This window comes from Anas platyrhynchos, chromosome 35 (genome assembly GCF_047663525.1).
Source record: "Anas platyrhynchos isolate ZD024472 breed Pekin duck chromosome 35, IASCAAS_PekinDuck_T2T, whole genome shotgun sequence".
In the NCBI taxonomy this organism is placed as follows: domain Eukaryota; kingdom Metazoa; phylum Chordata; class Aves; order Anseriformes; family Anatidae; genus Anas; species Anas platyrhynchos.
In genome coordinates, this window is record NC_092623.1 from 1,710,153 (window position 1) to 1,723,441 (window position 13,289).

Sequence of the window (13,289 nt, forward strand, 5' to 3'; positions counted from 1 at the left end):
GTTCCTGAGCAAACTTAAACGTATCCCTAGCTGTCATCTGAGACGAGTGAAAAATCAGGCCCCAGGAAATGCGTTGCGAGACCCTTTGGACTATCGAAAAGTGCCCCCAAAAGAAGGCTTTGGGTACAAGTGAACTCCCCAGGGGAGCCTTTACGCAGCCCCACATGCAACTGGACCCTCCGGGTTTGATTTTTCCGAGCAACCATAAATATATCCCTAACCGGCATGGGAGAAGACTGAAAAACCGGGCCCCAGAAAACGCGTTGCAAGCCCCTTTCGCCCATCCAAAAGTGCCCCCAAAGGAAGGCTTTGGGTACAAGTGAACTCCCCAGGGGAGCCTTTACGCAGCCCCACATGCAACTGGACCCTCCGCGTTCGCTGTTTCCGAGTATCCCTAAACATAGCCCTAGCCGGCATCGAAGACGACTGAAAAATCAGGCCCCAGGAAATGCGTTACGAGCCCCTTTGGACCATCCAAAAGTGCCCCCAAAGGAAGGCTTTGGGTACAAGAGAACTCCCCAGGGGAGCCTTTACGCAGCCCCACATGCAACTGGATTGTCCGGGATCGCTGTTCCTGAGCAAACCTAAATGTAGCCCTAGCCGTCATCGGAGACGAGTGAAAAATCAGGCCCCAGGAAATGCGTTGCGAGCCCCTTTGGACCATCCAAACGTGCCGACAAAGGAAGGCTTTGGGTACAAGTGAACTCCCCAGGGGAGCCTTTACGCAGCCCCACATGCAACTGGACCCTCCGGGTTCGATTTTTCCGAGCATCCCTAAATATTTCCCAAGCCGGCTTCGAAGACGAGTGAAAAATCAGGCCCCAGGAAATGCGTTGCGAGCCCTTTTCGCCGATACTAAAATGCCCCCAAAGGAAGGCTTTGGGTACAAGAGAACTCCCCAGGGGAGCCTTTACGCAGCCCCACATGCATCTGGACCCTCCGGGTTCGCTGTTCCTGAGCAAACTTAAACGTATCCCTAGCTGTCATCTGAGACGAGTGAAAAATCAGGCCCCAGGAAATGCGTTGCGAGACCCTTTGGACTATCGAAAAGTGCCCCCAAAAGAAGGCTTTGGGTACAAGTGAACTCCCCAGGGGAGCCTTTACGCAGCCCCACATGCAACTGGACCCTCCGGGTTCGATTTTTCCGAGCAACCATAAATATATCCCTAACCGGCATGGGAGAAGACTGAAAAACCGGGCCCCAGAAAACGCGTTGCAAGCCCCTTTCGCCCATCCAAAAGTGCCCCCAAAGGAAGGCTTTGGGTACAAGTGAACTCCCCAGGGGAGCCTTTACGCAGCCCCACATGCAACTGGACCCTCCGCGTTCGCTGTTTCCGAGTATCCCTAAAAATAGCCCTAGCCGGCATCGAAGACGACTGAAAAATCAGGCCCCAGGAAATGCATTCCAAGCCCTTTTTGCCCATCCAAAAGTGCCCCCAAAGGAAGGCTTTGGGTACAAGAGAACTCCCCAGGGGAGCCTTTACGCAGCCCCACATGCAACTGGACCCTCCGGGTTCGATTTTTCCGAGCATCCCTAAACATATGTATAGCCGGCATCGAAGACGTATGAAAAATCAGGCCCCAGGAAATGCGTTCCAAGCCCTTTTCGCCCATCCTAAAATGCCCCCAAAGGAAGGCTTTGGGTACAAGTGAACTCCCCAGGGGAGCCTTTACGCAGCCCCACATGCAACTGGACCCTCCGGGTTCGCTGCTTCCTAGCATCCCTAAATATAGCCCTAGCCGTCATCGAAGACGACTGAAAAATCAGGCCCCAGGAAATGCGTTCCAAGGCCTTTTCGCCCATCCAAAAGTGCCCCCAAAGGAAGGCTTTGGGTACAAGAGAACTCCCCAGGGGAGCCTTTACGTAGCCTCACATGCAACTGGACCCTCCGGGTTCGCTGTTCCTGAGCAAACCTAAACGTAGCCCTAGCCTTTATCGGAGAAGAGTGAAAAATCAGGCCCCAGGAAATGCGTTAAGAGCCCCTTTGGACCATCCAAAAGAGCCCCCAAAGGAAGGCTTTGGGTACAAGAGAACTCCCCAGGGGAGCCTTTACGCAGCCCCACATGCAACTGGACCCTCCGGGTTCGCTGTTTCCGAGTATCCCTAAACATAGCCCTAGTCGGCATCGAAGACGACTGAAAAATCAGGCCCCAGGAAATGCGTTCCAAGCCCTTTTCGCCCATCCAAAAGTGCCCCCAAAGGAAGGCTTTGGGTACAAGTGAACTCACCAGGGGAGCCTTTATGCAGCCCCACATTCAACTGGACCCTCCGGGTTCGATTTTTCCGAGCAACCCTAAATATATCCCTAGCCGGCATGGGAGAAGACTGAAAAACCGGGCCCCAGAAAACGCGTTGCAAGCCCCTTTCGACCATCCAAAAGTGTCACCAAAGGAAGGCTTTGGGTACAAGTGAACTCCCCAGGGGAGCCTTTACGCAGCCCCACATGCAACTGGACCCTTAGGGTTCGATTTTTCTGAGCATCCCTAAACATAGCCCTAGCCGGCATCGAAGACGACTGAAAACTCAGGCCCCAGGAAATGAGTTCCAAGCCCTTTTTGCCCATCCAAAAGTGCCCCCAAAGGAAGGCTTTGGGTACAAGTGAACTCCCCAGGGGAGCCTTTACGCAGCCCCACATGCAACTGGATTGTCCGGGATCGCTGTTCCTGAGCAAACCTAAACGTAACCCTAGCTGTCATCGGAGACGAGTGAAAAATCAGGCCCCAGGAAATGCGTTGCGAGACCCTTTGGACCATCCAAAAGTGCCCCCAAAGGAAGGCTTTGGGTACAAGAGAACTCCCCAGGGGAGCCTTTACGCAGCCTCACATGCAACTGGACCCTCCGGGTTCGCTGTTTCCGAGTATCCCTAAACATAGCCCTAGCCGTCTTGTAAGACGAGTGAAAAATCAGGCCCCAGGAAATGCGTTCCAAGCCCTTTTTGCCCATGCAAAAGTGCCCCCAAAGGAAGGCTTTGGGTACAAGAGAACTCCCCAGGGGAGCCTTTACGCAGCCCCACATGCAACTGGACCCTTCGGGTTCGCTGTTTCTGAGCAAACCTAAACGTAGCCCTAGCCGTCATCGGAGACGAGTGAAAAATCAGGCCCCAGGAAATGCGTTGCGAGCCCCTTTGGACCATCCAAAAGTGCCCCCAAAGGAAGGCTTTGGGTACCAGTGAACTCCCCAGGGGAGCCTTTATGCAGCCCCACATGCGACTGGACACTCCGGGTTCGCTGTTCCTGAGCAAACCAAAACGTAGCCCTAGCCGTCATCGGAGACGAGTGAAAAAACAGGCCCCAGGAAATGCGTTGCGAGCCCCTTTGGACCATCCAAAAGTGCCCCCAAAGGAAGGCTTTGGGTACAAGAGAACTCCCCAGGGGAGCCTTTACGCAGCCCCACATGCAACTGGACCCTCCGGGTTCGCTGTTCCTGAGAAAACCTAAACGTAGTCCTAGCCGTCATCGGAGACGAGTGAAAAATCAGGCCCCAGGAAATGCGTTTCGAGCCCATTTGGACCATCCAAATGTACCCTCACAGGAAGGCTTTGGGTACAAGAGAACTCCCCAGGGGAGCCTTGACGCAGCCACACAGGCCACTGGGCCCTCCGGGTTCGCTGTTCCTGAGCAAACCTAAACGTAGGTCTAGCCGTCATCGGAGACGAGTGAAAAATAAGGCCCCAGGAAATGCGTTGCGAGCCCCTTTGAACCATCCAAAAGTGCCCCCAAAGGAAGGCTTTGGGTACAAGTGAACTCCCCAGGGGAGCCTTTACGCAGCCCCACATGCGACTGGACACTCCGGGTTCGCTGTTCCTGAGCAAACCTAAACATAGCCCTAGCCGTCATCGGAGACGAGTGAAAAATCAGGCCCCAGGAAATGCGTTGCGAGCCCATTTGGACCATCCAAAAGTGCCCCCAAAGGAAGGCTTTGGGTACAAGTGAACTCCCCAGGGGAGCCTATATGCAGCCTCACATGCAACTGGACCCTCCGGGTTCGATTTTTACGAGCAACCCTAAATATATCCATAGCCGGCATAGAAGAAGACTGAAAAACCGGGCCCCAGAAAACGCGTTGCAAGCCCCTTTCGCCCATCCAAAAGTGTCACCAAAGGAAGGCTTTGGGTACAAGTGAACTCCCCAGGGGAGCCTTTACGCAGCCCCACATGCAACTGGACCCTCCAGGTTCGCTGTTTCCGAGTATCCCTAAACATAGCCCTAGCCGGCATCGAAGACGACTGAAAAATCAGGCCCAAGGAAATGCGTTCCAAGCCCTTTTTGCCCATCCAAAAGTGCCCCCAAAGGAAGGCTTTGGGTACAAGAGAACTCCCCAGGGGAGCCTATATGCAGCCTCACATGCAACTGGACCCTCCGGGTTCGCTGTTCCTGAGCAAACCTAGACGTAGCCCTAGCTGTTATCGGAGAAGTGTGAAAAATCAGGCCCCAGGAAATGCGTTACGAGCCCCTTTGGACAATCCAAAAGTGCCCCCAAAGGAAGGCTTTGGGTACAAGAGAACTCCCCAGGGGAGCCTTTACGCAGCCCCACATGCAACTGGATTGTCCGGGATCGCTGTTCCTGAGCAAACCTAAATGTAGCCCTAGCCGTCATCGGAGACGAGTGAAAAATCAGGCCCCAGGAAATGCGTTGCGAGCCCCTTTGGACCATCCAAACGTGCCGACAAAGGAAGGCTTTGGGTACAAGTGAACTCCCCAGGGGAGCCTTTACGCAGCCCCACATGCAACTGGACCCTCCGGGTTCGATTTTTCCGAGCATCCCTAAATATTTCCCAAGCCGGCTTCGAAGACGAGTGAAAAATCAGGCCCCAGGAAATGCGTTGCGAGCCCTTTTCGCCGATACTAAAATGCCCCCAAAGGAAGGCTTTGGGTACAAGAGAACTCCCCTGGGGAGCCTTTACCCAGCACCATATGCAACTGGACCCTCCTGGTTCGATTTTTCCGAACATCCCTAAACATAGACCTAGCCGGCATCGAAGATGAATGAAAAATCAGGCCCCAGGAAATGCGTTGCGAGCCCCTTTGGACCATCCAAAAGTGCCCACAAAGGAAGGCTTTGGGTACAAGAGAACTCCCCAGGGGAGCCTTTACGCAGCCCCACATGCAACTGGGCCCTCCGGGTTCGCTGTTCCTGAGCAAACCTAAACGAAGCCCTGGCCGGCATCGGAGACGAGTGAAAAATCAGGCCCCAGGAAATGCGATGCGAGCCCCTTTCGCCCATCCAAAAGTGCCCCCAAAGGAAGGCTTTGGGTACAAGTGAACTCCCCAGGGGAGCCTTTACGCAGCCCCACATGCAACTGGACCCTCCGGGTTCGATTTTTCCGAGCATCCCTAAATATTTCCCAAGCCGGCTTCGAAGACGAGTGAAAAATCAGGCCCCAGGAAATGTGTTCCAAGCCCTTTTCGCCCATCCAAAAGTGCCCCCAAAGGAAGGCTTTGGGTACAAGAGAACTCCCCAGGGGAGCCTTTACGCAGCCCCACATGCATCTGGACCCTCCGGGTTCGCTGTTCCTGAGCAAACCTAAACGTATCCCTAGCTGTCATCTGAGACGAGTGAAAAATCAGGCCCCAGGAAATGCGTTGCGAGCCCCTTTGGACTATCGAAAAGTGCCCCCAAAAGAAGGCTTTGGGTACAAGTGAACTCCCCAGGGGAGCCTTTACGCAGCCCCACATGCAACTGGACCCTCCGGGTTCGATTTTTCCGAGCAACCATAAATATATCCCTAACCGGCATGGGAGAAGACTGAAAAACCGGGCCCCAGAAAACGCGTTGCAAGCCCCTTTCGCCCATCCAAAAGTGCCCCCAAAGGAAGGCTTTGGGTACAAGTGAACTCCCCAGGGGAGCCTTTACGCAGCCCCACATGCGACTGGACACTCCGGGTTCGCTGTTCCTGAGCAAACCTAAACATAGCCCTAGCCGTCATCGGAGACGAGTGAAAAATCAGGCCCCAGGAAATGCGTTGCGAGCCCATTTGGACCATCCAAAAGTGCCCCCAAAGGAAGGCTTTGGGTACAAGTGAACTCCCCAGGGGAGCCTATATGCAGCCTCACATGCAACTGGACCCTCCGGGTTCGATTTTTACGAGCAACCCTAAATATATCCATAGCCGGCATAGAAGAAGACTGAAAAACCGGGCCCCAGAAAACGCGTTGCAAGCCCCTTTCGCCCATCCAAAAGTGTCACCAAAGGAAGGCTTTGGGTACAAGTGAACTCCCCAGGGGAGCCTTTACGCAGCCCCACATGCAACTGGACCCTCCAGGTTCGCTGTTTCCGAGTATCCCTAAACATAGCCCTAGCCGGCATCGAAGACGACTGAAAAATCAGGCCCAAGGAAATGCGTTCCAAGCCCTTTTTGCCCATCCAAAAGTGCCCCCAAAGGAAGGCTTTGGGTACAAGAGAACTCCCCAGGGGAGCCTATATGCAGCCTCACATGCAACTGGACCCTCCGGGTTCGCTGTTCCTGAGCAAACCTAGACGTAGCCCTAGCTGTTATCGGAGAAGTGTGAAAAATCAGGCCCCAGGAAATGCGTTACGAGCCCCTTTGGACCATCCAAAAGTGCCCCCAAAGGAAGGCTTTGGGTACAAGAGAACTCCCCAGGGGAGCCTTTACGCAGCCCCACATGCAACTGGATTGTCCGGGATCGCTGTTCCTGAGCAAACCTAAATGTAGCCCTAGCCGTCATCGGAGACGAGTGAAAAATCAGGCCCCAGGAAATGCGTTGCGAGCCCCTTTGGACCATCCAAACGTGCCGACAAAGGAAGGCTTTGGGTACAAGTGAACTCCCCAGGGGAGCCTTTACGCAGCCCCACATGCAACTGGACCCTCCGGGTTCGATTTTTCCGAGCATCCCTAAATATTTCCCAAGCCGGCTTCGAAGACGAGTGAAAAATCAGGCCCCAGGAAATGCGTTGCGAGCCCTTTTCGCCGATACTAAAATGCCCCCAAAGGAAGGCTTTGGGTACAAGAGAACTCCCCTGGGGAGCCTTTACCCAGCACCATATGCAACTGGACCCTCCTGGTTCGATTTTTCCGAACATCCCTAAACATAGACCTAGCCGGCATCGAAGATGAATGAAAAATCAGGCCCCAGGAAATGCGTTGCGAGCCCCTTTGGACCATCCAAAAGTGCCCACAAAGGAAGGCTTTGGGTACAAGAGAACTCCCCAGGGGAGCCTTTACGCAGCCCCACATGCAACTGGGCCCTCCGGGTTCGCTGTTCCTGAGCAAACCTAAACGAAGCCCTGGCCGGCATCGGAGACGAGTGAAAAATCAGGCCCCAGGAAATGCGATGCGAGCCCCTTTCGCCCATCCAAAAGTGCCCCCAAAGGAAGGCTTTGGGTACAAGTGAACTCCCCAGGGGAGCCTTTACGCAGCCCCACATGCAACTGGACCCTCCGGGTTCGATTTTTCCGAGCATCCCTAAATATTTCCCAAGCCGGCTTCGAAGACGAGTGAAAAATCAGGCCCCAGGAAATGTGTTCCAAGCCCTTTTCGCCCATCCAAAAGTGCCCCCAAAGGAAGGCTTTGGGTACAAGAGAACTCCCCAGGGGAGCCTTTACGCAGCCCCACATGCATCTGGACCCTCCGGGTTCGCTGTTCCTGAGCAAACCTAAACGTATCCCTAGCTGTCATCTGAGACGAGTGAAAAATCAGGCCCCAGGAAATGCGTTGCGAGCCCCTTTGGACTATCGAAAAGTGCCCCCAAAAGAAGGCTTTGGGTACAAGTGAACTCCCCAGGGGAGCCTTTACGCAGCCCCACATGCAACTGGACCCTCCGGGTTCGATTTTTCCGAGCAACCATAAATATATCCCTAACCGGCATGGGAGAAGACTGAAAAACCGGGCCCCAGAAAACGCGTTGCAAGCCCCTTTCGCCCATCCAAAAGTGCCCCCAAAGGAAGGCTTTGGGTACAAGTGAACTCCCCAGGGGAGCCTTTACGCAGCCCCACATGCAACTGGACCCTCCGCGTTCGCTGTTTCCGAGTATCCCTAAACATAGCCCTAGCCGGCATCGAAGACGACTGAAAAATCAGGCCTAAGGAAATGCGTTCCAAGCCCTTTTTGCCCATCCAAAAGTGCCCCCAAAGGAAGGCTTTGGGTACAAGAGAACTCCCCAGGGGAGCCTTTACGCAGCCTCACATGCAACTGGACCCTCCGGGTTCGCTGTTCCTGAGCAAACCTAGACGTAGCCCTAGCCGTTATCGGAGAAGAGTGAAAAATCAGGCCCCAGGAAATGCGTTACGAGCCCCTTTGGACCATCCAAAAGTGCCCCCAAAGGAAGGCTTTGGGTACAAGAGAACTCCCCAGGGGAGCCTTTACGCAGCCCCACATGCAACTGGATTGTCCGGGATCGCTGTTCCTGAGCAAACCTAAACGTAGCCCTAGCCGTCATCGGAGACGAGTGAAAAATCAGGCCCCAGGAAATGCGTTGCGAGACCCTTTGGACCATCCAAACGTGCCGACAAAGGAAGGCTTTGGGTACAAGTGAACTCCCCAGGGGAGCCTTTACGCAGCCCCACATGCAACTGGACCCTCCGGGTTCGATTTTTCCGAGCATCCCTAAATATTTCCCAAGCCGGCTTCGAAGACGAGTGAAAAATCAGGCCCCAGGAAATGCGTTGCGAGCCCTTTTCGCCGATACTAAAATGCCCCCAAAGGAAGGCTTTGGGTACAAGAGAACTCCCCTGGGGAGCCTTTACCCAGCACCATATGCAACTGGACCCTCCTGGTTCGATTTTTCCGAACATCCCTAAACATAGACCTAGCCGGCATCGAAGATGAATGAAAAATCAGGCCCCAGGAAATGCGTTGCGAGCCCCTTTGGACCATCCAAAAGTGCCCCCAAAGGAAGGCTTTGGGTACAAGAGAACTCCCCAGGGGAGCCTTTACGCAGCCCCACATGCAACTGGACCCTCCGGGTTCGCTGTTCCTGAGCAAACTTAAACGTATCCCTAGCTGTCATCTGAGACGAGTGAAAAATCAGGCCCCAGGAAATGCCTTGCGAGCCCCTTTGGACTATCGAAAAGTGCCCCCAAAAGAAGGCTTTGGGTACAAGTGAACTCCCCAGGGGAGCCTTTACGCAGCCCCACATGCAACTGGACCCTCCGGGTTCGATTTTTCCGAGCAACCATAAATATATCCCTAACCGGCATGGGAGAAGACTGAAAAACCGGGCCCCAGAAAACGCGTTGCAAGCCCCTTTCGCCCATCCAAAAGTGCCCCCAAAGGAAGGCTTTGGGTACAAGTGAACTCCCCAGGGGAGCCTTTACGCAGCCCCACATGCATCTGGACCCTCCGGGTTCGCTGTTCCTGAGCAAACCTAAACGTAGCCCTAGCCTTTATCGGAGAAGAGTGAAAAATCAGGCCCCAGGAAATGCGTTAAGAGCCCCTTTGGACCATCCAAAAGAGCCCGCAAAGGAAGGCTTTGGGTACAAGAGAACTCCCCAGGGGAGCCTTTACGCAGCCCCACATGCAACTGGACCCTCCGGGTTCACTGTTTCCGAGTATCCCTAAACATAGCCCTAGTCGGCATCGAAGACGACTGAAAAATCAGGCCCCAGGAAATGCGTTCCAAGCCCTTTTCGCCCATCCAAAAGTGCCCCCAAAGGAAGGCTTTGGGTACAAGTGAACTCACCAGGGGAGCCTTTATGCAGCCCCACATTCAACTGGACCCTCCGGGTTCGATTTTTCCGAGCAACCCTAAATATATCCCTAGCCGGCATGGGAGAAGACTGAAAAACCGGGCCCCAGAAAACGCGTTGCAAGCCCCTTTCGCCCATCCAAAAGTGTCACCAAAGGAAGGCTTTGGGTACAAGTGAATTCCCCAGGGGAGCCTTTACGCAGCCCCACATGCAACTGGACCCTTAGGGTTCGATTTTTCTGAGCATCCCTAAACATAGCCCTAGCCGGCATCGAAGACGACTGAAAAATCAGGCCCCAGGAAATGAGTTCCAAGCCCTTTTTGCCCATCCAAAAGTGCCCCCAAAGGAAGGCTTTGGGTACAAGTGAACTCCCCAGGGGAGCCTTTACGCAGCCCCACATGCGACTTGACCCTCCGGGTTCGCTGTTCCTGAGGAAACCTAAACGTAGCCCTAGCCGTCATCGGAGACGAGTGAAAAATCAGGCCCCAGGAAATGTGTTGCGAGCCCCTTTGGACCATCCAAAAGTGCCCCCAAAGAAAGGCTTTGGGTACAAGTGAACTCCCCAGGGGAGCCTTTACGCAGCCCCACATGCAACTGAACCCTCCAGGTTCGCTGTTTCCGAGTATCCCTAAATATATCCCTAGCCGGCATGGGAGAAGACTGAAAAACCTGGCCCCAGAAAACGCGTTGCAAGCCCGTTTCGCCCATCCAAAAGTGTCACGAAAGGAAGGCTTTGGGTACAAGTGAACTCCCCGGGGAAGCCTTTACGCAGCCCCACATGCAACTGGACCCTCCGGGTTCGATTTTTCCGAGTATCCCTACACATAGCCCTAGCCGGCATCGAAGACGACTGAAAAATCAGGCCCCAGGAAATGCGTTGCGAGCCCTTTTCGCCCATCCAAAAGTGCCCCCAAAGGAAGGCTTTGGGTACAAGTGAACTCCCCAGGGGAGCCTTTACGCAGCCCCACATGCAACTGGATTGTCCGGGATCGCTGTTCCTGAGCAAACCTAAACGTAACCCTAGCTGTCATCGGAGACGAGTGAAAAATCAGGCCCCAGGAAATGCGTTGCGAGACCCTTTGGACCATCCAAAAGTGCCCCCAAAGGAAGGCTTTGGGTACAAGAGAACTCCCCAGGGGAGCCTTTACGCAGCCTCACATGCAACTGGACCTTCCGGGTTCGCTGTTTCCGAGTATCCCTAAACATAGTCCTAGCCGTCTTGTAAGACGACTGAAAAATCAGGCCCCAGGAAATGCGTTCCAAGCCCTTTTTGCCCATGCAAAAGTGCCCCCAAAGGAAGGCTTTGGGTACAAGAGAACTCCCCAGGGGAGCCTTTACTCAGCCCCACATGCAACTGGACCCTTCGGGTTCGCTGTTTCTGAGCAAACCTAAACGTATCCCTAGCCGTCATCGGAGACGAGTGAAAAATCAGGCCCCAGGAAATGCGTTGCGAGCCCCTTTGGACCATCCAAAAGTGCCCCCAAAGGAAGGCTTTGGGTACCAGTGAACTCCCCAGGGGAGCCTTTATGCAGCCCCACATGCGACTGGACACTCCGGGTTCGCTGTTCCTGAGCAAACCAAAACGTAGCCCTAGCCGTCATCGGAGACGAGTGAAAAATCAGGCCCCAGGAAATGCGTTGCGAGCCCCTTTGGACCATCCAAAAGTGCCCACAAAGGAAGGCTTTGGGTACAAGAGAACTCCCAAGGGGAGCCTTTACGCAGCCCCACATGCAACTGGACCCTCCGGGTTCGCTATTCCTGAGAAAACCTAAACGTAGTCCTAGCCGTCATCGGAGACGAGTGAAAAATCAGGCCCCAGGAAATGCGTTTCGAGCCCATTTGGACCATCCAAATGTACCCTCACAGGAAGGCTTTGGGTACAAGAGAACTCCCCAGGGGAGCCTTGACGCAGCCACACAGGCCACTGGGCCCTCCGGGTTCGCTGTTCCTGAGCAAACCTAAACGTAACCCTAGCTGTCATCGGAGACGAGTGAAAAATAAGGCCCCAGGAAATGCGTTGCGAGCCCCTTTGGACCATCCAAAAGTGCCCCCAAAGGAAGGCTTTGGGTACAAGTGAACTCCCCAGGGGAGCCTTTACGCAGCCACACATGCAACTGGACCCTCCGGGATCGCTGTTCCTGAGCAAACCTAAACATAGCACTAGCCGTCATCGGAGACGAGTGAAAAATCAGGCCCCAGGAAATGCGTTGCGAGCCCATTTGGACCATCCAAAAGTGCCCCCAAAGGAAGGCTTTGGGTACAAGTGAACTCCCCAGGGGAGCCTTTACACAGCCCCACATGCAACTGGACCCTCCGGGTTCGCTCTTCCTGAGCAAACCTAAACGTAGCCCTAGATGTCATCGGAGACGAGTGAAAAATCAGGCCCCAGGAAATGCGTTACGAGCCCTTTTTGCCCATCCAAAAGTGCCCCCAAAGGAAGGCTTTGGGTACAAGAGAACTCCCCAGGGGAGCCTATATGCAGCCTCACATGCAACTGGACCCTCCGGGTTCGCTGTTCCTGAGCAAACCTAGACGTATCCCTAGCTGTTATCGGAGAAGTGTGAAAAATCAGGCCCCAGGAAATGCAGTACGAGCCCCTTTGGACCATCCAAAAGTGCCCCCAAAGGAAGGCTTTGGGTACAAGAGAACTCCCCAGGGGAGCCTTTACGCAGCCCCACATGCAACTGGATTTTCCGGGATCGCTGTTCCTGAGCAAACCTAAACGTAGCCCTAGCCGTCATCGGAGACGAGTGAAAAATCAGGCCCCAGGAAATGCGTTGCGAGCCCCTTTGGACCATCCAAACGTGCCGACAAAGGAAGGCTTTGGGTACAAGTGAACTCCCCAGGGGAGCCTTTACGCAGCCCCACATGCAACTGGACCCTCCGGGTTCGATTTTTCCGAGCATCCCTAAATATTTCCCAAGCCGGCTTCGAAGACGAGTGAAAAATCAGGCCCCAGGAAATGCGTTGCGAGCCCTTTTCGCCGATACTAAAATGCCCCCAAAGGAAGGCTTTGGGTACAAGAGAACTCCCCTGGGGAGCCTTTACCCAGCACCATATGCAACTGGACCCTCCTGGTTCGATTTTTCCGAACATCCCTAAACATAGACCTAGCCGGCATCGAAGATGAATGAAAAATCAGGCCCCAGGAAATGCGTTGCGAGCCCCTTTGGACCATCCAAAAGTGCCCCCAAAGGAAGGCTTTGGGTACAAGAGAACTCCCCAGGGGAGCCTTTACGCAGCCCCACATGCAACTGGGCCCTCCGGGTTCGCTGTTCCTGAGCAAACCTAAACGAAGCCCTGGCCGGCATCGGAGACGAGTGAAAAATCAGGCCCCAGGAAATGCGATGCGAGCCCCTTTCGCCCATCCAAAAGTGCCCCCAAAAAAAGGCTTTGGGTACAAGTGAACTCCCCAGGGGAGCCTTTACGCAGCCCCACATGCAACTGGACCCTCCGGGTTCGATTTTTCCGAGCATCCCTAAATATTTCCCAAGCCGGCTTCGAAGACGAGTGAAAAATCAGGCCCCAGGAAATGCGTTCCAAGCCCTTTTCGCCCATCCAAAAGTGCCCCCAAAGGAAGGCTTTGGGTACAAGAGAACTCCCCAGGGGAGCCTTTACGCAGCCCCACATGCATCTGGACCCT